Genomic DNA, 25,278 nt, shown 5'->3' with positions numbered 1-25,278 from the left:
ACCCAGCAATTCCACTCTGAGGTATATAAAAGAAAAATGAAAATATTACACACAAAAACTTGTACACAAATGTCCATAATTATAAAAGGTAAAAAGTGGAAACAACCCAAATGTCCAGCAATGAATGGATAAATAAAATGTGACATATCACAGTACAATATTATTTAGCAATAAAAAGAAATGAAACACTGATACATGCTACACCATGGATGAAACCTCAAAAACTTTATACCAAGTTCAAAGAAATCACGAACGATGACATTTTGGACAAAATATCCAAAATAAGCCACCTAGAGAGACAGCAAGATGATCGGTGATTGCCTCTGGCTGAGGGAGAAGGGGGAAGAGGGGAAGGGGGAGGGAGTAACGGCTAACAGGTACAAAGTTTCTTTCTGGAATAATGAAACATTCTAAAATTTAAGATTATGATGGTTGTATGACTCCATCAGTATACTAAAAACCACTGAATTGTACACTTTAGGTGAACTTTATGATATGTAAATCATCTCAATAAAGTTCTTTAAAAAATACGAAAAAATTAAGTCTACAATTGTTTGTTTTCCAATTTTCTGCTTCAAATGTCAAGGTAGGCAGTGAGGAAGACTTATTTCATCAAAAATATAATTGTTAAATATATATGTATATATATATACGTGTGTGTGTACACGCGCGCACACACACACACACACACACACACACACATTTATCTTTTTATTTAGATTGTTTTTTAGCACCCTTTTAGCTGTCAAAGAAAAGAAAATATGGGCTTTCTACGATCCAGAACACATTCACTGACAAAGGACAATAAAAAGAAAAATTATTAGAACTAAATTCACACTCCTAACTCCAAAGTAGAAGCAATTTGCTCACTCACTATCAGACACCAAGGGCCCCTCTGAGCTCTAGTAACCTTACAATCACAGCCTTGATCATTGCAATGCTAGCCTCAGGCCACAGACATGACAATCTAGCTGAGGTTGGAATGAGTACATATCCAACTTTTAAAACAGACAATGTCCAACTTTCCCAAAGTGGTTGTACCATCTCACACCCCGCCAGCAATGAAGAGAGTTCGCATGATCCACGGCCTCACTTTCTACAGTGAGATTTTTAAATTTTAACAAATCTAGTGAGTGTATAATAGTATCTCACTGTGTTTTAATCTGCATTTCCCCACGAGACACTGAACATCTTTCTTATGTTTACTGACCACTGAATTTCTTCTTTTGAGAAGTACCTGCTTAAGTCATTTTTACTTATTGATTTGAAAGAGCTCTATATATTCTGACGGTTAAATGTAATTAAAATTTATTCTCCTACTCTGTCTCGTTTTTTCATTTTCTTCATGGTGTCTGTTAATAATGGCTTTAATTTTAATATAGTCATATTCACTAATCTTTTCCTTTTGGTTCCTTGTTTTAACATCTTGTTTTAAATAAATTATTCCTCATTCTGAGGTCACAAAGATCTCTTCTATTATCACCTAAAAGTTTTCTAATTATACCTTTTACATTCAGTTCTTTAATCCATCTGATATGAGGGAAAGCTCCAGGGTCATTTTTTTCCCCCTACATGGAAAACTAATCACTGGGAATGAGATCTGACTCCAATACCTAGCCAGATTCAACTACTAAACAAAACAGGAAACTACTAAGATCTTCCTTTTGTTCAGGGCCTATGGAGCCAGGTAGGATGTTGAGTATTTTATATATATTATACAAATATGCAAATAATTACTATTCCCATCTTACAGATACAGAAACTGAGGCTACAAAACATGTCTAGTGTTAAAAGATAAAGATGGGATCCATATCTGTCTGATGTAATGCTTGTGTTCTTTCTACCATACCACATTGTTTTATGCAAGAATTTGATTCCTAGATTGAAGAGGAAATATTTTCATTTTGAGGATGCTGTAGTCACTTTACTCTCCAGGTCTACTAATATAGTCATACTTACTCTTGTAACAGATATTGAGTGCCTATTACTTGCCAGGCATTGTTCCACGCTCTGGGGATCAAGTGGTGAACAAAACTATCCTCTTGGGGGCTTAACGTCTCAATTGATCATAGTTTCCCATGTCCTTTCTATATGACTCAGTCTTATACCCTTAGTAAAGAAAACCTTCCTCAAATAGAATAAAAGGACTGAAACATGAGTTGCAGCAACCTAGAGAAAAAGCAACTTGAAATTCCAGCATTCACACTGAGAGAACCTCACAAAATAAAGCATCCCCATGTCTTTCCTTTTCCTGCAGCTTAAACTTTTCGCTTTTCAAAAATTAGCAACATTTCAAAAGTAATTAAATTACCTTAACAAAATGTGACTTCTTGTAACCATCTACATACATCTTGTGCTATTTCTAAACCCCTTTCTCTCTCTCCTTAAAAAGGTACATTTCAATGTATAATAAGTAGTAATAAACCCTTGCTTTAAATACATCAAGCTTATGAGGCTTATTTACTCGCTGAGCTCCAGACACATATGTCCAACTACTCATTTGGAATATCCATTTTAATGTTGCACAGGCAACCAAAACTGAACTCTAATTTGCTTCCAAACACAACTCTCCCCTGGCTTCTCCATCTCAATACTACACAACCACCAAGCCAAACTTAGAAACCACTACTGATAACTCTTCCTCACCCTCACCCCATCCATTAGCAAATTCCATTGTCTATTGTCACCATATAGCTTGAAATCAATCACTTCTCTCCATTTTCACTGCCATCTTCCTAATCCAAACCACCTGACTATTGCAGTAGCCTCCAAACTGTCTCCCCTTTCACACATGAAGTCTATTTTCCACCAAGCAGATACTTACCTTTTTAAAAGGTAAAGCAGATCTTGTCACATCCCATGTAAAGTCTTTCGGTAGCTTCCTAAAAAACTAAAAAACAAACAAACAAACAAACAAACCAACCCCTAACTCCTTACCAGGATTACAAGGCCTGGCAAGATCTGGCCACTATTTATCACTCCATCTTTCTTCCATTCACACTCCTTCTATTGGTTCCTAATTCACCACAGACTCTCTCCTACCTCAGGGCCTTTGCAAGTGCTATATCTCTTTGCCCAAAGTGCTCTTCAAACAGCTACTTCCCACCCTTCATGTCTTATAGTCTAAAAGTCAGTGGCACATATTTGTTTCTAATTGTGCTATTGAGAATGTCCCCACCTTATTCTCTAACATATCACTCAGTCTACCTGCCAAGTATTTATACACTATAAATATAGATACTATTTACTTCCCTACTGGTTTATTATCTTCCTACTTTACCGCAAAATAAGCTCCCACCTTATTTAGGTTGTATATGTAGTGCCAATAAATATTTGTAGAATAAATGGCAGAAAGAAACACAAATGGAGGATGGAGAAAGAAAAAAAGAGAAGAGAACATTTCCAGTCTATATCTAGGTTTCCACCATAGTTTTGTAACACAGATTTTTCCATACTGTAAGTGAAAGTAGATTTTCCTTCCCCATTGGATACACTGAGCCTAACAGTTATAGTTTATATATAACTTAATCAATTAGTTAAATACAGCTTTAGCAGCAATTTGTTTATTTCACACTCAGTACCTTTCTGTTGAAAGATAGAATTCAGTTATTGCTTCTCAACTAGTCTGGGGAGTTACCAGCACACACCTAAATCAGTCAATGTAAATTAAGAAAAAAATCTGCTTCAAACATAATGTCAAGAGAAGGAAAAAATAATAAAAATGGAAGTGTTTTCTGCCTAAATTCATTAGAAAATGCCTCTAAAAATAATAAAATGTTAATGCAGGGTGATCAGTAAATGGGGGTACACTGTATTATCATCTCTTCATTTTTATATAAAAAGTGATGCAAATAAATGTATCAAGTCAAAAGCAAATAACTATCTCCAAGCCACAGAAATTCTCCTGGCTCAAGTGTACTTGGTTGCCATTTACAGATTTAATTTAAATGAGTAGATAATTTATAAAGGTGTCTTCATAAGACATAAGCTTCTTGGGAGCATCTGAGGACACAGGAAAATAGGACCATCCTCCCCCCTGCTCTGTGTCACAGCCTTCCAGCCCCGGCACAATCAGCCCAGCACCTATGAGATTCCCCATTAACCACAGTCCAAAACCTGAGCAATTTCAGGGAAGGAATAAAATCATTTAAAAGAGGTGAGTAGTGCAAGCTTGTAGAAAGAGAAAATAAACATTGTTTGCTTAAATTTAAACAGAATATTTTTTCTGTAAATGTAATCATTGCAGAGGATTTCAATTTTTTTTTTTTTTTTTTTTTTTTTGAGGAAAGGTGGAGTGGAAGAGGTAGTTTCTTAGTCTATCAATGATAGAATTCACATCCAAGAAACAGACATTCTACCTAAATGCCTAAGCCAATCTTAATTGGGGTCTAGGGAAGTGTAGAAAAGGGCAAGGGGAACAGAGGTCCCACCAATTCCTACCATTTCCACTACTTTCTCCTTCTACACTTTGAGAAATTATAAATGTTACTATTCCTAATTAAAAGTAAGCTTATTAGTGATAGATTCATGTCATAAATATTGATAAGCATTGAACATAAATATAGTTAGCAAGAAAGTATATTTAGACTTTGGTGTTCTTGTTCATAGTAAGAAGAGAAAGAAATGGAGGAAAGGAGCAACAAAATTCTGACAGTATGTTTTGGGGGAGTATGGAGCAAGGAATAATTTCAGTAGCAAAGGCAGGAGCACTTAGAGGTGCCACAAATACAAGCCTATCACATCTTAGACCTGTAAATGACAGCAAGGCTCTGAGTGATGACAGGTGTAATCAGATTAGGGGAGGCCAATATGATCCTTTAGGTGACAGAGATCTAATCTGGGACACAATTGGGCCTAAACACAGATTTATTGAAGTCACGGAAATGAGCACTTAAATCACACTAAGAGATCATGGCCACAGTGAAGATATGTTTCCTGTCATGCTCCATTTCTAGAGCTGAGTTCAGTCTTGTGGTTCAACACATAAATGTGACTAGGCTAAATTGGGATTTAATTCTTAGCTTTCTAATGTTTTACTCACAGCCTAAGATCTTACCCTGTGCTATTAATTTGGCATCACAGCCCAAACTACTCAGTTTAGTTTGTCCTGTATCTAAGTCTATCTCCACACATGAATTGAGTAACTACCACATGTGCAGCATAGTTTATGTGGGCACTTTGCCCCACACCTACCCTTCTAGATTCTCACTGAATCATCGGGCCTGAAATCTACATTCCCAACCCGCCTTGGCAGCTGTGCTCACATTAGGCTCTGGCAACAGCACTAGAGGAGTATCCAGGGTTCTGCTTGGTAGCTGTGAACTCAAGCAGCAAGGATGGAAAGTGGTGTGTGGGCTTCAGGTAATACCATCTCACCCCTGTGCTCCTCCACCCTTTCCTTTTGTTACCAATTCCTAGGATTATATGCCCTTTTGACTGAAGCACCTGGAGTGGTTTCCTGACGAGACGCTAAAAGACAGCCCACCAAATTAAAAATTTATATAAATCACAGACCAAGATAGGGAGATATGCTATAAAATATTCACTCATCCATTCATTCAACCATTTTTTACTGAGCACCTACTATAGGCCTGATACTGTTTTAGGTGCTGGAGATTCACAGTAAATAACACAGACAAAAATCCCTGTCCTTAAAGACCTGATATTCTTCTGGAGGAGAGAGACAATACACAGGATAGATAACTAAAATACACAGGGTGAAATAATAAATGCTAAGGGAAAAAAGAAATAAGCAAGGTTAGGAATATGAAATGTTGAATGAGAGCTCAAATTTTAAATATGCAGGTCACTGAGGTAATTTTTGGAAAAAGGCCCCAAGGAAGTGAAGGAGCTAGTCACGCTCATACCTACAGAAAGAGCATTCCGGGCAAAAGGAACCACATGTGTAAAGGTCCTAAGTAGAGAGCCCCTTTGGGATGATAAAGAGTACCGGAAGTCCTTTGTGGCAGGAGCGGATAAGAGAGAGTCTGAGAGGTGGGGAGGCTAGGACATGGGAGCCTTGTGGGATACAATAACGACTTGAGCTATAGCAGAGGAGTGACTTCATCTAACTCAGCTGTTAACAGGGTCCCCCTGTGACAAGGGTAGACTGGTGGTAACCAGGACAGCAGAAGGGGAATCAATTAGGCTACTGCAATAATCTAAATGGGACTATATGACAGCTTGGACCAAAAGAGTGACAGTGAGGATGCTGAACAACTTCTGAATATTTATTTTGAACTTCTAAATGTTCCTTAAAAAGTCAGGGCTGATCCCTGAATCTTGGTGAAATTCACATTAATAGAAATTTCTATAGGACTCCTACGAGGTGAGAATATAATGTCTTTAGCCAAAGAAAATTTAATAATTATCAATTACATGCTGCAGTAGTCAATATAGGGAAAAACTAATGTGTAACACGCCAGGGATATAAAAATTTTAATATTTGTATAAAAATATAAAGTAACAGTACAGAAATACAGAAGTACCTATAAATTCTCTTTTTACTTATCAAGTAAGGGATAGAATATTACTTTAATTCTACTTCTGAGAGGAAAATCAAATGTAAATTTTCCAGAGTAATGAGGAATTTTAGAACTAGTAAGAATTTGGAAGTCCCATTCCCTTCATTTTTGGACCAAGGTAATAAAGCCCAGAGATAACTGAAGCTTGTCCTTTCTTCAAGCATCAACACATATTTTAACAGTTGATGGAAATAGTTCTAAAATACATTTTTACTTCCTTATCTTCTTAAGACCAGGAGTCCTGAACACACTTTAAGCTTTCCTCTTGAAAGAATCCTATGTATATAGCCCAGATGTAATGCTGGGCTTTGCTAACTGCTAAAGCCGCTATGCAACACTAACAATCTCTATACTTCTCCCTTCCAGCTAGCTGATGGTGCCTGATGAACTGAAGGTTGGAAAACACAGTACTTAAGAGCCATACATAAACAAAAGTGAGACTAGGTAAGGACCAAAGAAGAAAAATGATCAGCTCTGGTACAGGAGCTTTGCAACAACTATTTTCAGCATTTGGAAACCTTGCTTGTTTGAGGTGACGGGCTGTGTTCTAAAGGGCTAAGACTGGCCCCCGAATGAAAAGCTGCAAAGGTGTTTTATGTGCAGTCCTTCAGAAAGAGTTCTACCCCCAAATGCAATTCATCACTTTTGAGAAAGTGTAACATTTAAAATTACTTTAAGAGAAATTAACTTTCTGACTATTAACACCATATATATCGCAACATAAAAAAGCAAATTGTCAAGGTAATATTTACATCCTAAACAACTTAAAGTATAAATAGGAAAGTAATAAGCTATAATAAAAAGGCATTTCTTCTAAAACCTCCTATCCTACCAAATTTATCGATTAGGCTAACATAAACTCAATTTTCTATTCTCCTTCATATCATTCAACCAAACCAGCTTATTTTTTAAATCAATAATTTTTAAAAGTTTAAGATTAACCTGTATTAGAAAAGGAAGATTCACAAAAACATGGAATCATAAATCAAAATAGCAAATGACTCACATATAATAATCACTCAGCATAATAACCTCTCTCAGCAATTAAAAAGCAAATAGGGAGCTGAACAGGTAATAAATAATGAAGTAAAAAACTGGGACCCATTTAGAATATACTATAATTCTTGCAAAGTTGCATGCACATGCCACAAGTTAACAGTTTCCTCTCCATCTCCATGTCCCAACTGGTGCTCGCTCCAATTCCAGGCAGGTCCCTGTGGGCCTGCTTGTAGTTCCAGATATAACAGCCCAGAGATCACTATAGCTGGTTCTCTGCTTCGGCCACTACTCTTGAAGAGGAAGAGTTGGAAGGAATCTCACCGAAATTAAGTAGCTTTAGGAAGAAGCAGCACTAAAATAAAAGCTTAGAAAGGGATTTGAAAAGAAGAAGTTCAGGGTTATTTTTACCTCACTCTGGGCCTTTTCTCCATTAAGAACAAATATTTTAGCTTATTAGACATTCTTACACTAACAATATAGTATATGAATAAGTATTCATGGATAACTTACTCCCTAACATTTACTCCCATGACTTATTTCTCAAAACAACACCCTTCCCACACCACTGTCAAAATTTCTTCCACAGCAGACACTGCACCTTTCAACAGAACTTAAACACAAGCTATTTTGTATCACAATATCTTACTCCTTAGTAGAAATAAGAATACTGAAACTTAGTCTTGGAAGCTTCTCCAGGACAGAGAACTTACCAACTTTGCATTCCCAAAACCACAGGCACCACTGCTTCACTTCAAACCTATTTAGTACTCGCTAAATGAATTTCTATGGTATTAGATCATGGCACCTCCAATTCACAAATGAAAAAAAAAAAAATAGAACTTTCTAATGTGCAGTAATTACATGCTTGCCTCCAAGGAGGGGTGCTATCATTTTCACTGAGAAGGAAATTCAGTGCCTGCCATTTGCCTTGAAGCCAATATTTCTGACTAGTCCTAGTATATATACTACCCGACTGGGAGTGCCTTTTTCAATAAGAATTAGTGGAATCAGAAGTCCTGAAAACAGAATCCCTGTGTAAATTTGTGAGGTGTATCCATAGGCAATTTGCTTGCTTTTCAGACCTCTTCAAATCCTCTGGTTAAAACATGCCTTCGAGCCACTTTCTTCCACCTGTTCTTTAAACAGTGGATGGTCCAACCTGCAAGGTGCCCATTATTTACAAAGCCTTTCACAGTACAAAGACCTTGACTAACCTTAATTGCCTGATTTCTATCTAGGAGTTCCCCCTTTAACCAAGGCCCCCAATGAATGGCTGAAACCCATCTATACTATGTTTTTACCTATAAAAGAAAGCACTTTACAGCTTCTCTTTGGCATATCCAAATTGCCAGCATCACTCCGCTTGTACCTTGGAGCCATTATTAAGGATTACTTGAACATTACTAAGGGTTACTTTGGAGGCCAAAATAAGAGTTATTTGAACACAAGCACTGTGGTACCATGACAGTTGATGTGATAATCGAGAAAGCAACTGACTATTGGGCAAGGAGCATATACAGTGTAGGTACCCTGGAAAAAGGAATATATCACTTCCCGGGCAAGACAAAACGAGATGGAGTGAGATTTCATGCCAAGGCTCAGAACAGTGCACTATTTAAAACTTATGAATTATTTCTGAAATTTTTCATTTAATATTTTCAGACCACAGTTGACCACAGGTAACTGGAAACCGTGGAAAGCAAAACTACAGATAAGGAGGGACTACTGTATGTACTTCTTTTTCTCGGATCACTTCTTGAAGGCACATTACCAATCCATAAAACTCACTTGTGACAATGTGATACTGTTTCTTTGCCACAAGTCCAACTACACAAGTCACATCCTTTTGTCTACTTTCATGGATCAAAACTACTCAAAACACAAAATAAATGGCAGAAAAGAAGGCTACAACAGAGCAAATACACTTGACTCAGGAAAGCCCAGCAAAGCACTCAGGGGCTGACAGTGGCTGAGAACCTGTAGGAAATTTCCCCTGCAGGAAACTGCACTAGCGCTTGCTCAGACAGCTTTCCACTGGCTCAGTGTGCATACCCTCTGAGCAAGCAACAGGTCATGGGTTAGAAATACACACACACACAGAATATAATACCATAAATTGTTCAGATTTTTTGAGGAAAGCATTTTACAAGCAATGGCAGAATACAAAGGAGATACTGATGGAGGTATGAATATATGGTCTGAAGAGTGTTCTGAAGTTCTTCCACTAAAGAGTAATAACTAAGAATTTGGACTACTGAGATAAACATAATACTGCTGGGTGCAACTACAGAATGTCTCAAGATTCCAAATTCAGTTTTTCAGAAATTACTGCACTGAAACCAGAGCACTGTGTTAAAAATTCCTTACCAAGTAGCTCAGATAAAAAGTAACTGTTTTTTTTTCAATTTAGCTGTATTCTGCCGACAAACAAAAGAACACAGAAAATTTTCCAGAAATTATATAATTTGTTAGCCAATCCATGCTGCTACAAATTTCTAAAAACCAAAATGCAAAAAAAAAATTTTATCTAAATTTGTAACAAGCAGCATGTACTCCGGTCTTGGGCTTTAAAGGCGTGGCCACACCTCAGGAGTGTGTGGACATCTTCACATGCTTTGGTATCCCAAGACTTGGCTGGGGGTTCTGCATCGGCCACCTCTTCCGCAACACGGGGCAGGGAAAGAATGGTAAGGGTGAGGGAAGGCCTCTGCGTGACTTTACCTCTGATTCTTCTTCTCTGCAACACCCAGTTCCTTTCTCTGCATTTGTGGGGCAAGGAGTGGTTGAGGAACTAGCTACCTTTACAAATTACTAATTCCAAAAAAACCACTTTAAGTATTAGAAAGTCTGTTTTAATCCAAGCAAATTCAGCCCATGATACTTTTTGTAGCATTTAAAAAGAAAGAAAGAAAGAAACAAACAAACAAACATATACAGAAATCAACTAAATAAATCCTGGTGTAACCATATAATGTACTAATAGGCAACCATTAAAAGAATGAGGCAGATCTACCTGTACTTGGATATATCCAGGATATTTTAAATAAAAAGAGCATTACCATTTGATTTTTTTAAGTGGGTGGGGAAATACATGTTTTTATACAAATAGAATTCTTCTGGAAAAATATAAAAGAAATTAGGAACAACAATGGCCTACAGAAGGGACTGAGGGACTGAAGGTCTCAATTAAGGAATACACTTTTTCACTATTCAAAAAAGAGTTTACTATGTACATGAATCCCTGCTTTAAAAAAAAAAAAATTTAAGGAGTACTTAAGTCTGTGATAATGATAAAATAAAGTAACAGAAGAAAAAGTGATGCATATTAAAAGCAATCTCATCTTTCTTAACTATCTCTAAATTCTTTGTGGCATAATTTGAATTCAGTACAACAGGGGTGGGTGGGTAGAAGGATGGGATAGGGAGATCCATTCTACCGTTTTCCTTCAAAAACAGAGTAAGTTTCAACTTCAAGCCACAATGCTAAAAGAGAAGTTACACTTGCTTCTCAAACCAAGATGCAAAAAATCCCTTAAATGTTTGCTCTCTTGTAACCAAAATTTAAAAGATTTGAATATATTAAGTCCTCGACTAAAGTTCAACTCCATTTCATATGCTAATATCATATGCTAATCACATTTTAAGTAAAGTTTTACAAAGTATCTTTTTGTTTCTAAACTAACAAACAACTTTAGAATTACTGAAGAGTCCCAATGTTCTAAGCTCTCTCCAGCCAAAAATCAGTTCAGTTAAAAACTAGAGGGTTTTCCCCCATAGCGTCAAAATTTACAAAACTTCATTTCCAAGCAGGACTGGTTTGAGGAAAAAGGGAAAAGAGACTGTAGCCTGTCCGACCCTCTTCCACCTCATGGATGCCTCCCCAGGTCTCAGGAACCCACAGGACCTCAACCAGATACAGCCTTCATCAGTGCTCCCACCATGGTAAAAGCACTGATTCAGTAATAGTGAATCTGCTGGATTTGATTATGAAGCTTAAAGTGAGGTTCATGTGGATAACATGAACTCATCAGTCACACTAGGGCAAAGGAAATGGACTTGCCCCATCCCACACGCATATAGAACTAAACTGCTGATTGCCTCTTTGTAACTACTACCATGAAAAGTAAAGCAAATGACTATGCTCTTCAATTTGGTTTTTACTAATAGAAATGCATTTGTTAAAGGTATGCAGTTATCTCGGAAAAAGTGATGTTATAAATTGATATAAAGAATATGAAGTTGAGGAAAGGAATTTTGCTAACCTAAAACATTAATCAAAATAGACACTTCAAGCAGCAAAATATGACAAAATGCTGATTTCTCATTTTAAAAATCTTCTGAACGTTCAAAACTAAACTATAACAGTGTATAAAAATCTCTGGAATTAGAAAAAATATTTCTTAGATCACTTACAAGTTTGTTGTTTATTCATATCTCCATTTAACATATATGTATTTGCCATGCACTATCCTCAGTATGAGGGATGTAATGCTGATTAAAAGCCAGACCCAGTTCCTGTCTTCATGGAGTTTACAATAACAAAGACAAGGAATAACACATTAGTGTATTGTCTAGTTCTTTCACAAGGAATAAGGAAAAACATCCTTGTAGTAGGTTTCAATGTTCTCTACAGTGTGGCTTCACAGCATTTTCTAATTAAAATTTGAAAATTAAAATATTAAAATGACCTAAAACTAAAGTAATTTCATGTAGTGATAAGTGGCATGAAGAAAACCAAACAGTAATGACAATGGGAAATGGAAGCAAAAATGTGCTGGAAAACATTCGCCGCTGGGCTGAACCCTCTACGATGAAAGGAACTAGGCATAACGAATTTAGTGTACTTGGAGGGACAGAGAAAAACATGTGGTTGGATTGCGGGGAAAGAAGTCAGAAAAGTGAAGTGGGCAAGGAACAAATCACAAAGGGCATCACAAGCCACAAGAGTATGGATTTTATTCTGATTACTATGGAAAGACACTGGCAGGCTCTAAGCCTGGGAGTGACAAAATGGGATCTAATTAAACATAATAGTTTCTCATTTAGAACATAATACATTTTCAAGTAGAAATTATGTTATAAATGGTGGTGGTGTAGTATTGCTTCTGTGCCTTCATTCAACTACAACTTATCTTCTGTCTATTTTCTATGAGATGTATACAAAGTACTGATGAGTAAAACAGGGTTTCTGACCTTGAGCTCAGTCTGGTAGAGACCAGAAACACTGAACAAAAAAATTACAACTGTAATATTCATAAGAGTGGAATATGCAGAATGCCTTGAGTGCCCAGGGCAAAGGGTGTTAATCTAGCCTGGGAGAATCCAGGAAAGGAAGACTTCACAGAAGACCTGGGTTTTACAGGAGGGGCAGGGATCTACTTAGCGCATTCCCCTAAGTACAATACTCAAACCACTGGTGGGACACAAGAAAACTTAGGGGCTACCAAGACTCTTTCAATGTATTTATATAGGATTAAGGTAGAACGGGGGAAAATAAGAGTTAACATATAAAACTTGCAACTGCAACTTCACGAGTATTACTGAAATAAAGCTTATTAAGAACTTCAATTATTTGGTTTTCCTATAACACTGAAATGTAATAGTCTAAATATCACTTTAATGAATGACTATTCATGTGTGTATGTATGTGTTACCCATTATGAATTGGGTTTAAAACTTCAGACATATTAAAACTTCAAAATATACCAAATTATCAAACTTCAAACATAGAGATTTTCAAAAAATTCTAAATACTCTCTACTAGATTAAAAAATTATTTAAAAACTTCCTTATTTGCTTTCTTTCTATATATGTGCATATACACACACACACACACACACACACACGTATATATATATACCTTATGAACAATTTGAAAGTGTTGAAGACATCATATCTCACCTCAAAACTCTTCACCATGCATCTCCGAAGAATAAGGGCATTCTCCTAGGTAATCACAATGCCATTATCAGACCTAAAAAAGAAAAATCAACAATTCTTTAATATCACCTATTATCAGGTACATATTTTTTAAGTAAAAAGAGCTTTGTTGAGAACCTTACAGAAGGAATGCATTTTAATAAACTGATTAGATTTATTACTTGTATGTCATTATTTTTATTATTTTTAATTCAACTTACTTAAACCGAAACCAAAAACATTTCGCTCTCCTACCCATCCCACCCACCCCCCAACCCCCCACCCCCCGCCCCCGCAAACACAAATGTGTTCTCTATATCTATAACTTGGGGGGGGAGGGGGGAGGTTGTTTTGTTTTGTTTTTAAGATTCTACATAAAAGTGTGATCATATGGTAATGATCTTTATCTGACTTATTTCATCTAGCAAAATGCCCCTCAAGGTTCATCTATGTTGCGATGAACAGCAAGATTCTTCGTTTCTATGGCTGAATAACATTCCACTATATATACCACAATTTCTTTGTCCATTCATCCATGGATGAACACTTTGGTTGTTTCCATATTTTACCTATTGAAAATACTGGTGTAATGAACATGGGGGCAGTACAGGTATCTCTTCGAGTTCATGTTTTCATTTCCTTCGGATAATACATAAAGTGGAATTGCTGGATCACACAGATTGACATTTTGGGAGCATGGGGGCAGTACAGGTATCTCTTCGAGTTCATGTTTTCATTTCCTTCGGATAATACATAAAGTAGAATTGCTGGATCACACAGATTGACATTTTGGGAGCACTGTGTTAGTGAAAAGACACTCTAGGCAGAAGGACATACACAGGAAAGGATTTACAGAAGAGTACAGTCTCAGCATGGCTGGAGCGAGAGCACATGTAAGAAGATGAGTTGGACAGGTGACTGGGGAAGAGCTCTTCAAGGATTCTGCATGCCTTCCTGAAGAGTTTAGATTCTGCTCTACCGGCAGTGAGATTTTTTTATGTGATAAAATCAAGTTCAAAAAAAACTATCTGGTCAGTGTCTTTGGTGAGCCGAAGAAGAGATGAGATGAGGGCTCACTGGAGGCAACAGAACAAAATTTATATTTTTCATAGCAAATATGTAACATTTTAGTTATATTATAGATTGAATAAACCTGTCATATTGGTAAATGAACAAAACAAAAACAGTAAAGCCAAACTATCTTGAATGTTGTAGAAATGCTGCATCAAAGAGAAAAAGATAGAGTCAGTATAGACACATAAATTTTGAAAGGAACCTTTGAGCATTTTAGAAGCATTTAATAGAGCTGGTTCTTTTTAACATATAGCTTCACTTTCCAAAGTGGCTTTCCTTTTCCTTGGCAAGATTCATCACTGGTACTAATTTTATGTTTATCAGTCACAATAAAAATAAAAATTTCCAAAGAAAACCAACAGGAAAGAGATGATGTACAAACATGCAGCATACTCTCAGGGTACGCTGACAGCAATTCTAGGCAGCTCCACTTACAGAGTCCAAGGGGAAGGCTGTATGCAGCCTTGGGTGGCTGGCCTACCTGGCAGGACAGGATACTGGCCCTTCACTCCCCTTCTACCAGGAGAACACTAGTTTTATTTATTTTACACATTGCGCTTTCTAGCAAGACTCCATCTGACACAAAAAGAGTTCCATAGCTTTAAAAAATATATGAAAGTCAAGGGGTCAGAGCTGCAAGGTATTAAGTCAGAGGTCAGTAATTCAAAATAAGATTCCAAGTTCCACAGGAAAGCTGCCAGGGGACAAAACAAACACCATCACTGAGAAGAAAGAAATCCAGTGAGATAGGCCTACCAGAGGAACAGCAGCTTTAGGGCAGAATGAGGGAGACTTGTAGATTTTGAGGGGCTACTGGGGCATCCAAATTTGAGAGGTCTAGACAGCAGAGAACACATGCATCTGCAGCTCAGAAGAAAAGTGGAGGGCAGTAGGGCAGGTGAAGTCTAAATCTAGATGAACCCATGGAGGGAGGAATGTAAAGAGAGAAACAAGGAAGGGTTTGAAAAGGTCACAGAAAGCACAAAGTGTCTGCCTCAAGACATGATCGTGTGGAGCCATCGAAGCCCACTTCAGAAGACCCTAAATTTGGGGTAGTCTGTGTCCAGGATCAGGGAGGGCACAGGCTAGACTGGTTTGGGATGGTGTTCCACAGAGTAGAAGCCAAAGAAGGGCAAGGGGGCCAGAGTAAAGGGTACTGGCAAGGAAGGAAATGAAAGATTAGACAATGGGTCCAGGCCTAAAAGGGCTGGAACTCAGAGAAAAAGAAGGTCGCAAGGTGGTCAAAGATTAGGCCGGTAGAGTAGAGAAGCCTCTCCAGGAGGCTGTGGAAAAATACATAACCAGAACCTACAAGTTCACTAGCAGAGTGGTTCTGGAAAGAGCTCCTTTCAGATAAAGTTAATAGGAAGCCAAAATCAGGGTAAAGGTCAACAGTGGGGAGGAAGGGGATAGAGAGACAGAAATTAACCAACTGCCTCTGGTATATAAACTAGACTTTTCAAAATACTTAACTGTCAATTCAGGAGTATAATGATACATAATAAGGACAGAATGCTGGGGGAAAAAAAAGAAAAAAGGAAGAAAAAAGGCGCTCACTACTGCCCTAGGGATAATATCTTGCCTAAGAAACATAACTTTCAGAAAAGCCTCACTAACTCTAGGAAAGTAGAGGAGAATTGGGAGATATTATAAATGGGTACGGAATTTCAGTTTGGGAAGATGAAAAAATTCTGCAAATAGAGAGTAGTGATAATTGCACAATATTGTGAATGTCTTAATACCCATGAACTATACACTTTAAATTGGTAAATTTTATGTTATGTACATTTTACCTCAACCAAAAAAACTTCAAAGTCTAGAAGTAATAAAAATTTACTAATTATTTACTATGTTCTAGACAGGTGGTATGGTAAGTGCATCTGTGCTATCATCATCTAATCACTTTAAGGTTCTTTTATAATGACATGAGTAAAAACGAGCCAAAATGGTTTCTTATAATTAGGACTCCAAATTACCATATACTATTTTTAACATGGAAAACACATTTTATAGGAACCAATACATAATACACTAGCAAAAACTCAGACAAGAAAGGACCCTAGTCTAGGTAGCAAATTAATGGGAAAAGAAATGAAAAAACTAGTGGTAACTCAGCATATATTACATAGCAGCCATATTAAATGCTTTTCTTAAAACTATTCTGGGTAAAAAATGATAATATTAATTTGGAATTCTAATCAAAGCAGTTGTTGACTAACAATTTAAGTTGAATTTTAGCAAGAAAAACTCTTTACGTATTTTAGGAACTGCTAAATTTCTCAGCCCATCTCATGTTGTCATTCCAAATACAAGACTGTCCTATACCTGCAAGTGACAACAAACCACCTTCCATCTCTCATCTAGGACTCTCTCCAAATGTTATCTCAAACCAGAACCAACTTTCCCAGATCAGCAGGAAAGTTACTCAACTATCAAACCACAAAGTTCAAAAGGGACTTAATATCATTTAACGCAATATGGAGATTACATTTTTTGTTTCTTAATTGTGTCCTTGAGTGATCACTTAAAAATAGAGCTGATTAATATTATAAACAACTTCTTAAATAAGAAACTAGAAAATAATTATATACTAATCCATAGGTGCCTCTGAGTTACAGGCAAAGGTATACAATTAAACTTGTTAAAACTTCTGCAGTAAAGTCGTAATTCTTCTATTAAGAATTTGTCTTTGTTCTCATCCTCTCTCCCACTTTTGTAAAGTTTAAAAATGAATTTGCAACAACCTGACCACAACCTATTTAAATCATTTTCCAATAGGGCTAGTACCACTTGAAGAAGCATACAGTCATATCAAAATCCTACTCCCCGAAGTCTAATGGTTCAAAATCTCCCAGGTAACTACAATCCCCAGAGGCTTTCATCCACTTTAACAACTATGTATAAGGAAAAATATTTTTTTTCAATTACAAAACATCAGATAACAAATGGTATTTACTAGAAAAAAAAAAATTCCTGCTGCCATGACAAAGAGGTACCACTTACATGTTCTTTTACTTACTTAAATTATTCTGAAATAGTGGCTAACTGCCAAATAATTCCAGAAAGTTTCAGGAAATTATAAGATAGAAATTTTTATTATTATTATTATTTATGCCCACAGTACCTGGTCTTCCTAGGTGGTCTCCCATCCAGTACTAACCAGGCCCGATCCTGTTTAGCTTTCGAGATCAGACATTGGGCTTGTTCAGGGTGGCATGACCATAGACTATGGACCCCAATGGCTACACTGGGGTGCGAATCCAGGATCTTCTGTGTGTAAAGCAGATGCACTAACTATGGAACCACATCCAGAAAAATTTTAATATAAAAAACATGTGGCATTCAAATTATCTGCCTATATAATGGTCTTCTAATTTTTGGGTTGTATTCATTTATTTAATGTAAACTTAACATGAAGTCACCATTAAAAAGCTAATGAAGTTTGGACAGTTCACCTTTTCTACAGACTTTAGAGCCAAACATCTGCTTCTACACCATCATTCTATAGCTAAGCCCAGTCTAGTTAACACTGTGAAAGCAAAAGTACCCTTAGGAAGCAGCAAGATTATGGATAGGCAAAATATTTTTAAAGAGAAAGATCAGTTTACAAAGAAACAAATATTAAGAGGAATTCTTTTATACTTATTGTTTCTCACTGTATATCTATAGCTGTATTCTTAAATGTTTACTATGTTTCAAATTAAATATCTGATAAGGCCAAAAAAAAAAAACCCACACCAAAAAAAAGGTAGATCAATTAAGTCAATAATCAATTACTCTCTTGCCTAATGATACTATGAATCTTGCAGTAGAGTAACCAAATCTGGTTGTTAGCCAACTGGCTAGCTAACTTAGTCACAGAAAAACAGAATTTCACAAAAGAAAATCTTTGAACTCTGTGAACTATGCCCCATACAGCCCTATCGCAGACCTTCAGTGTTTCCAACTTACTATTACATAGATGTCCTCACAGTAAAAGACACAACCTCTAACTCCTCTCCTTTAGCAGTAGAAACAAGAAAAGGTATCAAAATAAATTAAAAGGCATTTGGGAAAGATATGCAAATTGCTGAAGTACTTGCTTCAGTGAAGAACATAAAACACCCAACTTCCTAGGGGTCTAATACAAAAAGGTATCTTTATCATGTTGAATTTCTTTAAAAATCACACCTGACATAGTTTTCAGTTACCTTCTGTTTTTGCTTTCATTGCTAGTTTTAATGATTTGACAAACCAGGAGAACATCCTGTATATATAAATCAAGTTAATTGCTGTCACTTAAAAGGTTGTTAAAAGCTTTATACTTAACATTCTTTAATTCACTGAACTTTAAAAAAAAAATCAATTTTCATTCAATTTTCTCAGCAAATCCCTAGCTTTAAGGAACTGATTCATCTACTCACACATTAAACTCTGATTTACTAGAAAAGTTCATGATTCAAACCTACTGTCTGTAAATGTACTTGTATGCCAAAAATGGTAAATCACAGATTAATACTGGGCCTGTGACCACACATACTTCTAAGAATCACAGATCCAAACCTTCAAAGTTATTGCTTCAGCTAAAAAGAGACCTTCTGACTTAGAAGTCTCCAGGGTCAGAATTTTTAGTTACTCTGATAATAAAAAACATAAGAATTATTTTTAAAGCATTCAGAGTCACGGCAAAATGACCAGAACTCCAGGTTTATACACCTGCTGTCCTTAAGCTTAATTATTAATATTGCTCCCTTTCACGCTCAAAAGGATCTTGTTCTGAAGCAAAACTGGTCAGTAGTAATAGATGTCAGAATAGTGGTCGCCTTGGGGAGGCTAGAGGGGTTTACTGAATGGGAAGAATGTAAAAGGGAGCCCTTTGGGAAGTTGAAAATGTCCTATACTTTAATCTGAGTGTGGTTATCAAGGCAAGCACACGTATGTAAAAAATCGCTGAACTGTACTCAAAGATCTTACTGCAAGTTAGACCTCAATAAAAAAAAAAATTAAGAATTTAAAAGACACACTGAAACACATTTTTAAATGTCTTTGTTCAGGCAATAAATGATATAAAGTAATCCTAGCTATAGTTACCAAGATTTTTTTTTCAAATGTATTTTAATAAAGAAGTGGTTGTGAGCATTTGTAAGTAGAACATTTCAAAATATACTGTGGGTTCTTTTTTAATCTTTCATTTTGAAAAAAGTCACCAAGTTTTAGAACTGAAAGCACACAGAAAGATGATCTACTCATCCTCTAACTTTGCAAATAAAGAAAACCAAACTTATAAAGGGTAAGAGACTGCCCTTTATAAGGCAGTTTAGTCAACGACAATGGTAGTAAGAAAACTGTTTCCTGATCCTGGGCCACTCCCGTTTCCACCAGGCCGTTACTTTTCTGACATCGTAAACAAATGTGAAGCCTAAATCTACCTGTGACCTAGGAATCAATATATACCTCAAAACACCAGGCCAATAGGCCCCAAAGTGCGCACAGAAAAACACACATTCACCTTCCTTCTCTCAAGAGTTGACAAATGAACAGTTACATTTTCAGGCATTTTACTTCCGATGCAATAAAGTACGACACTTTAAAAATGCGGTTTAAAGAGAAGACAATGCAGGGATTGAAAAAATTCATCCTATTTCCTTTCAAATCTTTTCGGCGGTTACTCTGTTCTCAAACTATATCACTGCTAAGTAGGCTCACGAAATATGGCTTGGGGCCGGTCACCAACATTATTTTTAGTAGCCCACGGGGAATGACCCCCATTAATAAAAACCCTGTCTCTGATAAGAGTGCCGTACCCCACTCCCAGCACAAGACCTGCAGGTGACCTGTGCTTCACGGCTTAGTTTTAGACCCTAGAGAACAGCTGATATCTTGTAAAAAAAAAAAAAAAAAAAAAAAAAAAAAACTCAACATACATCCTTTCCGCGGGAATTTCTGTTCTCAGAAGGCGTTTCTGCTAACCAAAGAGCAGGCCTTGGTTCTCAGGACGCTCTGCTTGCTTCTCCACTGCCTCCTTTTCAATGTCCAAAACGAGACTTCGAGAACAGAAATCGAAACAGTCACGGATTCCCGAATGGCAGATCGGGGCCGGAGACCCGGCGAGCCCACTGCCCGCTCGCGCGCAGCCCGAGGAGGCCCGCTGCACTCCACCACGCCGGCTCGAAGCAACCGGTTGCGGCGGCCGCTAGACGCTCCGCCACCGTAAAGTGGCCACCTCGGCCCTCCGAAGTTCGGACCAGCGCGCCCCCGAACCCTGCTGCGGGTTCGCGCCCCAGCCCTGGAGCGAGCCCGGGGGGCGGGTCCGCGGGGGCTCGGCGGGCGGGAGCGGCGGACACGCGGGGAGGGGCGCTCAGCGGGCCCAGCGCTCCGGGAACTTGGACAACCCACTGGTGCCGCTGCCCGGCCACTTTCCTTCCATGCCCCACGCTGCCCGCCCGCGGCTGCTGGCCGCCGCAGCCGATCGCCGCCGATCGCCGCCGCGGCGAGGCGCCCAGGCGCGTTCCTGCAGCCCGGCCGGCAGGCGCGCGGGGCCGCGGGGACGCGCGAGGCCGAGCGCGGGCGCCGCGCTACCCACCCCCCCCCCCGCGCCCGCCCCCAACGTGCCGCCGCCGCCCGTTGGCGCCTCAGCCCGCGCAGCCCGCCGCCCTTCGGCTCCCGGCGGTTTTCGTTAGCAAAGTTGAGCGGCTGCGTCGGGGGGGTTAGGGGGGCGCCTCGCGGTCTCCCGCCCCAGCGCCGCCACCGCCCCTTCAGGCCGCCGCGCGGGAAGGCCCGGCCAGCAGCCCCGCTTTTTACCTGCCGGGAGTTTTCGCGCGCGCGCTTCTCAATCGCTCGCTTTCCTCCCTCTCGCGCTCGCTTTCTTTCTTTCCTTCTTCTCGCTTCCCCGCACGGGCGCTTTTTTCGCTCGCACCGCTTGCGTCCGCCCGCTCGCGCCCTCCTTCCTGCTGGGCTTGGCGGAGCGGGGCGGCCGGCAGCTCTCCCCGCCCCCCTCCACCCGCGCTCCGGCGGAGGCGGCGGCGGCAGCGGCGGCGCTCCGCGCTCCGACTCATTCCAATATGGCACGGGCGCAGGGCGCATGCGCCCGCGCCCCCCCCCCCCCCATCCGCGCTCCTCCCGGCAGCCCGCGCCCCTCGCGCTGCGCGCGTGGCGCCCCCAAGGCACGGCCTTCCCGAACCCGTCCGCGAGTCCTCCAGCCCAGCTGGGGCCGCGCTGGAGGCGAGGCGTCCTCTGACTGAGGTGCTGGGGGTCCAGCGCCGCCAGCCACCCCCACCCCTCATGCCACCGGCCCACAACTTGCCGCGGATACCCCAAGGCCGTGGCGCAGGGCATGCGGCGACACCACTGTCCCCCGACGACGCTATGGTCCCGCGTTGACGAGCCCGGACAGGGAGATGCCCCCACAGAGACCCAACGCCCACCCTGTTCCTGCTCCGACCCACGAGAGATGGGCCCCAGCGCCTCACCTCGGGTTATGGACGGAGCCCAGAGAACCCAGCGGCGTCCCGGGTCGGTCCTGGCGTCTGGGCTGGAGCGAAGCTAGTCGCTGTCGTCCGCACGTGACGGCCTCCAGCAAAATGGCATTAGCGAACGAACGCACAGAGCGGCGGCCAGATCCTAGATGGGCGCGTGTCGCCCCTGGAGAGGGCTGCGTCCCTCCGCTTGGCCCACGTCCGGGGTCTGGCGCGTCCTTTGAGACCTGAATTAGCATCCAAGTTCCCAGTCTGCAAAGTCAGACTCGGGCTCCCCCAGCGCACCCGATGTCTCCAGGCTTCCGCCGGAGGCGTCATGTAAATCCAAGTTTTCCTGCCGCTCGGGGCCCCGGCGAGGGGGCACAAGACGGCTGCCGAATTTGAGCAGGAGAGCCGGGGGCCCAGGCTCGGGACAAAAGCTCGAAGGTGGCTGCAAACCGGCCTCGAAACCGGCGGTGCCTACGGGCGGTTATGTTCCCAAAGCTCACCCTTTACCCACCAAGCGCAGGTGCGGTTGGGACACCTCTCTCCCCACCTGCTCTGAAAAGTTCCCTCCAGCAGTGAGCCCCCGCGCCGCGGAGACCCAGGAGTGCCCGGACTCCCAGGCCGGGGGAGAAGGTCTCAGAGTGGGCGCTGATTGTTCTTGGTTTTCAGGAAGGAGGAGGCGCCCCCATCTCAAAAAGGAGGTCTTGGGTTCCAGAGGCAGATTCAAGTCACTTCCCACTGACCTCACCGCCGCGCTGGGAAATACCACCCCTCTTGACAAACTTGCTTCAAGTCACGCCGCTGGCTGGATTTAAATCCAGATTAAAAAAAAAAAAAAAAAGTTAACATATCTGAAAAGACAACATGACAACAAGAAAGAAGGAAAAATGTAAAAACAAAGTATCCATAATGCTACTATGGAATGCAACTTTTCACGCATAGAACCTCTCACTTTACACGTATGTCTTTATATAGTTGCAACCACACATTCTCGTTTGTTTGCTACTCTCACTTTTTTCTTTTGTTCACATCATTCATTTTTAAGATATGCAGGTATCTTCATCCATTCACTCAGTCTCTTAATACGGTATATTTGGGTTCTTTACAATCGTTTACTAATCTATATTTTTAATTCTGCACTTGGAACAAATTCCTGGCAGTCAAATATCCAAGTGGAAGACTAAGGAAAGGCAGAGTTGTCTTGCTCCACAATGCCAAAGGATTTTCCCAAAGAGCTGGCCCATTCATTCTGCTGCCCCTCGGGAACAAGTTTAAGGAATGTAATATACATTTTAAGCAATGGGTACCATCTCTTTTTTCTTTCTAATTTAGTAGTGTCTATTGGTAGTTTAAGGTTACTTTAGCATTTCTTAGATGACTTGTAAAATGAAGGTTTTTCCATGCATTTACTATCTGTATTCCCCTTTCTTTGAATGATCTGTTCATATTCATTTGTCTGTTAGGGACTTGAACCTCTTCTGACTTTGACTTAGCATTTTTCATGTTATAGATATAATTCCTTTATCATCAGTGATGCAGATATTTCCCAGCCCATTGTTCTTTTTTTGTTTTAATGTTCAATTCATCATTCTCTGGCTTCGCGATTTTTTTATTGTTTCAGTGCTGACAAAGTGAGCTTTCTTCCACCCATCCAATAGTTCATTTTCTACTAATTTTCTACAGTTTCATTTTCTGCCGATTTTCTACAGTTTCATTAAATAATTCTTTGATGATTATCCATCCCAAGTTTATTTTACTGTGTGGAGTAAAACATAGGTTTAACTCACCACCAGCATCACCAGTTTTTATTTTTTATGCTGTTATCATTTATTAAATAATTCTTCCCTTATCCTTCACTTAGTAAAATCTGCTTTTATGCTAAGCTTCTGATGTTGGTTGATCTATTCTGATTTTTTGACATTTGATATTTTATATTAGTTTCAGATGTACTATATATAGTTAAACATTTATATAATTTACAAAATGATTCACCCCCAGTAAGGCTAGTACCTGGTACCTGGCACTATACATCGTTATTACAATATTATGGACTATAAACCCTATTATGTTGACTATTTTGTAACTATTTATACTTCTTAATCCCTTCACCTTTTTCACCCAGCCCCCCACCCTGCCCCCCACCCTGCCCCCCAACTGGGCAACCATCAGTTAGTTCTCTGTATCTATTAGTTTGTTTCTGTTTTGTTTGTTCATTTATTTTGTTCTTTAGATTTCACATATAAGTGAAGTCATATGGTATTTGTCTTTCTCTTTGTGACTTATTAGCATAATACCCTCTAGGTCCATCTATGTTGTCACAAATGGTAAGGTTTCATTCTTTTTTATGGTCAAGAAATATTCCACTATATGTATATACTACATTTTCTTTATCCAGTTGTCTGTTGTTGGGCACTTAGGTTGCTTTCATATCTTGGGTCAATCTATTTCTGAAGTCTCCATTTCCTTTCATTAACCTCAGTTTGGGCAGACATCATATAGATCTAAATATTGTTTTTTAAAAATAACATCTAACAGAGACAGATTCCCCTCATGGAGTCTCTTATGCAGAATATCACATAGTAACCACACTGGTTTATGTGACTGTGCACATTCCAGGTAGTTAAATAGGGGTTAAGAGTGCTGGCTTTGGAGATGGGACTATCCAGGTTCAATGCTTACCAGCCCCGTGACATTGGCAAGGTATTTATCCCCTCTAGGCCTTAGGGTCTTAGTCTATAAAATGGAGATAAGAGTAACACTGGCCTCACCAGCTCAATGGTTGGCACATAGTAAATGCTCAGTAAAGTCAGCTGTCACTACGGATATTTTAAGTTCCAAAAGAATTGAAATTTTTACATGGAGTTGATTAAACTTATGAATTAATTTAAACAGATCAAATAACCTATGATATTTCCTTTTCCCATTCAGGACATGTGCTATCTTTCAATTTATCCAAATATTTTTAAATTCAAACAGAAGCCAGTTTTCTCGTTAACTCCAGCCTTTCTCCACTGCTCACCTTTGTGATCCCTGAGGAAAAGGAAGAGCAGAGAGCCCAGAGAACAGTCGAAAACTACCATTTGAGTCTTCCTTGTTCCAGGCCTTATGTGTGTGTACCTAGATGAAATCTCCTTTAGCCCTTGCAACATCCGTCAGGGTAATTATGTCATTCCCTACGGGCAGAAAGCAAGCTGGGAGCTTCTAGGTTACCTTTAGAGGCAGAGCTAGGCCTCAAACCAGGCATGCCAGCTCCTCAACCACTCTACTGTGTGGAAATTCAGGGTGGGAGTTAGTCACAGAAGAGGCAGCCCCCAGAGGAGCAT

The 25,278-nt window shown here is 39.7% G+C and overlaps 1 protein-coding gene across 11 annotated transcripts in view; it reads right to left on the bottom strand.

Annotated features, from left to right (window-relative positions):
* SFMBT1 (Scm like with four mbt domains 1) overlaps positions 1-22,159 on the bottom strand; it is a 100,704-nt gene extending 78,545 nt beyond the window's left edge. For 3 of the 11 annotated variants that reach the window (XM_036218696.1, XM_036218697.1, XM_036218695.1), the window contains exons 1-2: positions 21,297-21,532; positions 13,425-13,497 (exon numbers count right to left, since the gene is read on the bottom strand). The gene's annotated coding sequence lies outside the window, so the exon portion shown is untranslated. Of the gene's footprint in view, positions 1-13,383; positions 13,498-20,419; positions 20,744-21,296; positions 21,534-21,964 lie in introns of those variants that run through there. The other 8 variants (XM_016121844.2, XM_016121843.2, XM_016121842.2 and 5 more) reach the window with 5 other exon arrangements.
* Positions 22,160-25,278: the final 3,119 nt, after the last annotated feature.

Source organism: Rousettus aegyptiacus, unplaced genomic scaffold (genome assembly GCF_014176215.1).
Source record: "Rousettus aegyptiacus isolate mRouAeg1 unplaced genomic scaffold, mRouAeg1.p scaffold_m13_p_4, whole genome shotgun sequence".
NCBI classification, from domain to species: Eukaryota; Metazoa; Chordata; class Mammalia; order Chiroptera; family Pteropodidae; genus Rousettus; species Rousettus aegyptiacus.
Note: the sequence above shows the minus strand (reverse complement) of the source record. Positions and strands in the feature narration are given on the sequence as shown.